This window comes from Lethenteron reissneri, chromosome 27 (genome assembly GCF_015708825.2).
Source record: "Lethenteron reissneri isolate LAM-NWPU_2019-01 chromosome 27, ASM1570882v1, whole genome shotgun sequence".
NCBI classification, from domain to species: domain Eukaryota; kingdom Metazoa; phylum Chordata; class Hyperoartia; order Petromyzontiformes; family Petromyzontidae; genus Lethenteron; species Lethenteron reissneri.
This window is the reverse complement of record NC_083805.1, coordinates 5,186,526-5,191,159: the sequence shown is the minus strand read 5'-3', so window position 1 is coordinate 5,191,159 and position 4,634 is coordinate 5,186,526.

Genomic DNA, 4,634 nt, shown 5'->3' with positions numbered 1-4,634 from the left:
GCCAGAAAAAAAGGGGAAAACCCCTATTAGTATATTTTGGTACTGGCAAAGGAGGTCCCATGATGTTCCCACAATGTTACCGAGTCTATTGACTTCGTTGAGACGGCGGGGTTGTGATTGAACCCCCAGCTGGAATTAATGTTCGTGACACTTTACTGTAATGCTGCGAGTCGCGTGCTGCTAATAGGCGGCTGTTACTGGGCCCCGAGGCTGCCGGGTCCAGCCTTGTCGGGCAGGGATACAAGGATGGCTTGCCAAGTTATACGGGTGGTCCAGATGTCTTGTGACCCCCCCCCCCCCACGACCGCCCCGTTTAATTATCTAAAACATAGAGTTTTGTTCAGCGAGGTTTATTTAAAACATAAATTAACATTTCGATTTAAAGCTTTCGTGACTGCAGGGATTCATCTTCTTGGTTCTTTCGGTAAAGTCACGTAGAAGGGAAATAATAAAATAATAAAAATAAAACATAATAAAATACAATTCTCTGTCGGAAAGACAGCATTTCAGACGCTGTCTTTCCGACAGACCTGTTCTTCACCTGAGGACGGCTGCTTGCGTTGTGGCCGAAACGTCGTGATAATTGTATTTTATTATGTTTTATTTTTTTATTTTATTATTTTTCTTCTACGTGACTTTACCGAAAGAACCAAGAAGATAAATTAACATGCGAAGGAGAAACATGTTCTGGGTCAATTAATTCGGGAGTCACAAGACATCTGGGCCACCCTGTTCGGTGGATATCACGTGACACTGCGATTGGGCAATCGCTCAAGTGGATTGCACGCAATCCGGTGAAACTGGGAAGGTAGCGTTGGTGGGTGGTGATAACTGAGATGTGGCGATGTGGTTATTGTGGCAATGGTGGTCAGAGTGTGGGGAGCGGTAGCGCACTGCGCTACGAACCCAGCCGCCCGAGTTCCATTCCCGACCGCTGCCAACACCAGTAACGATTATCTGAATTGGTTCTGGGCCTCCCCTAAGTGGACTCAGCCTCAAATGAGTACCTGGTGCGGTGTGTAGTAAACATTGCCAGTGGGGAGACAAAGGCGGCCGGGCGTGGTGTGTGCCGTGCCGGCTTTCATAGGTGCTCGTTAACAGCACTTTCCCCCACTGTCTCAGGATAGACAGGATATCTTTGTCTTTCATCGTAGTTATGATAGTTGTTGTTGTTGTTGGTGGTGGTTTTGAATGTCAAGGCTATGCAATTCCTCGATTGCTTTTGTGTGCGACCCCTGGGCCCGTTTCCACCTCGGTACTGAGTGGGCGCCCTGAGCAAAACACACGGAGAGCGAGAGAGCGAGACACGGAGAGAGGTTACACAGAGAAACTCACCCGTCTCTGCACGCCACAAACCCTCCCTCCTCTCCCCCCGTGAACTCCTGCAACCACGACTCGATAAAACTCCTCCCCCCTCCCTCCCCCCTCTCGTGCCTATATAAAGCCACAACAGCAGATCATTTTCTCACCTGATGACGGACGCTTGTGTTGCGACCGAAACGTCGCGTTTCTTTTATTATGTTTTCTAAGTGACTTTAGCGAAAGAACCAGAGTATAAACTCAGAGGACACTGCGCCACACACAGACTTTTGACTTTTAAACAACTTGTATTGCCGCCAGCAGCAAAAGCACTGGAGGCGATTCAATATGAAATTCACAATGTCACCAGCAAACAAATGAAAATAAACGCTACAAATCGACGCGCTGTGGCGCTAAAAGCACCGCGCACAATACAAGAGAAAAGTCACGTGGTGGTGGTGGTGGTTGTGGTGTCATCACGCACGCCACGGTGACGAGCGAGCGCTTCAGAAGGTGAACACAGAGAGAGGTTGCAAACTCATTCCTTCATTAACTGCTTTTTTGCGTTCAATTTGTTGTAACTCCAGCACCTCCGATCAGCACGGGTGGCTACGTACGGTGCGAAAAAAGTTCAACGTGCACACGGCGACAGACAGTGAGCTATCCACAGAGAGAAATCACGCAGAGGAGACGCTCAGACGGGGAACTGCTTAAAACGGACAAACATTTATAAAGAAAATAGTTTAAACACGGTAAATAATACAATAAAAAAAATTATATCTACCTGACTTTACCGAAAGACCCAAAGAATATGAATTCCTGCGGTCACGAAAGCTTTAAGTCAAGATTTAAATAATACAAGTTAATTAAATAAGTTCAACATAGTGCATAATAGTGTATCATCCAAATTAGCACGTGTTATGTTTAAATGTACTGTAGTTGTTTTATCCATTGTGTATCCATGATAGAGATTTTTTTGGGGGGGTGGGTGGGTTAGATCGCGTTAATATAAATGTGTCGATACACCCGCCACCACCCGGCACAGCCAATTAGTAAAGGGTTTGTCACGTAAACAAAACGTGCCATTTCGTTACTAGTTCCGCACACCGGTGTGATGGAGAGTAACCCCACAACATTTACAATTCGATCTTGATTTGAAGCTTTCGTGACTGCAGGAATTCACACTCTTTAGTTATTTCGTTAAAGTCACGGAGGTTAGAAAAATTAGAGCTTGTCTCTCTCACCTGAAGACGGTTGCTTGTGTTGCGATCGAAACGTCGTGATCTACAATTGTTTTACCTACGTGACTGTACCGAAAGAACTAAAGAGTATTTGCAATTCGATTAAGATGCTTCGCCAGCAATTACAACTAGCATCATCAGGCGAGCAGCCAGAGTTTGTGGAACACATTCCTGCGGAGGGAGCTGGTAGGAACGTTGGGTTGCTCGGTCAATGGCCAGGGTCAACGGCGGCGTGGTGTATTCCGCAAATATGCCCGACTGTGAGGGCAGGCACAAGCCGGCGTGAGTAGGTTAAACGTTGAGTTTTATAAGGGCACCACTGGGTGACCAGCCCCTCCCCACCCAGCCCCTCCCCACCCTCATGACCCAGCCCCTCCCCACCCAGCCCTTCCCTCCCCACCCAGCCCCTCCCCACCCTCCCCGCTCCACCCAGCCCCTCCCCTCCTATTTTTGGATGCACGATGGACGGACGGACACAATAATCCCCTGTGGGCTGGTGAAACCAGGAGGTTCCTACCAGTATAAATCCTCCTGCTTCGGTTCATATGGAACCGTGCAGCGAAAAAAAAGTGCGTAGGTTTTTACGCAGTTCTCGATAAGCGCATTTATTCTGCCGCATTTGAAATGCGCTCTCTTTTGGGAAACGTATCTCCAAAAAAAAATCTTCCAAAAAAAGCGTCCTTTATTTCTCCACGCAGGAGGATGCTTGGGCAATTTCCTTCTTGAGTATTGTGTGTGGGTGTAAATTGCAGTGGCGAATAGGAAATACACCGTCAAATACGAGAGGATGAGCCCCAACAGCCAACAATCTATTTCCTCCACAGCTTGGAAAATTGGGTGTCTCGTGGCCACAACCTCTTACTCTCTCGCTAACCATCATCCATCAACTCAGATTAAATTACTCTATTTTGTAAATGCATTTATTGGATTTTTAAGGCCTCTTTGTGGATTTTTGGAATGAAAGGTCACCTCGAATTAATGTTGGAGTTATGTTATGCATCACGGTTATTACACATCAATATTCTAATGCTCACGTCTGGGAATAGGCATACGGTTTCTTTTTTGTTGCTGTTGCAAATAACGTGCATTTAAAGGTCCCAAGTGTTATTTAACCTCTCATTACCTTGACTCCGTGGCCATGTCTACCCACGCTTGATTGAGTGCAACAGGTGCAGCTACAATAAAAAAAAACCACTGTACAGCTGCAGCATTGAACGCTTGTGCGTGCGTCCATGGCAAGAGCTTACTCGACCACAATGAAAAAAAATGGTATTTCACTGTTGTATACGTGAACCACGTGCAAAACACTAATGTCGAGATTGTGTTTGGACTCTTGAAAAACTGAATTTCTGGCTTGCCGGAAGGGACAATGATATATTGTGATACTTGAATAAGGTTAATACACTGTGACACGGTTCGCTATCTGTGTGTGCGTGTTATATGCACGTGTGCCATTACCTTTTGTGGATGAACTCGCAGACGTGGTTCAAATGATCATGTGAAGAAAAAAAAACAACGCCGTTAAAGGAGCGGGGGTAAGAACGGCAGTTCCATGTAATCCTATCTTTAGGCGCATATCCCTTAAACGGATTGCGAATCTCTGTGGGAATATATCTTTTTTTTTACTTACAGGCGAGACCTGGGCGTAAGAAACCCTTTTTTTCATGAAAGGACACATGCTACTCGTGTAACGTGTGCATTGAGGAGAGATCATTCATTACGGATATGGCTGCCGTAATTACGTTGGCAATTTAAATCAGTATTCTGCATTTGGAACCCTCTTACGAGATTCACTTTCCTTATTCAAACATATATGCATGCGTTTAATTTCCCTCGTCGATGATGCCGCAACAACAACAACAACCGCCAACCAAATACCATGAACTCTCTGCCAAATATTGTCGTGCGCTTTCAAAGATCGAAACAACCTTCTATGTACACACAACTTGACTGTTGGACTCACAGTTGGGGGGAGGAGGAGGAGGAGGGGGGGGGGTAGCTTCAATATAGTACAGTGTGAAAAATAAATAAAAACCCCTCCGGCAAAACCAGCGAGCGGATTCGTGAAAAAGAGAGCGAGCGAGGAGCTGCCAA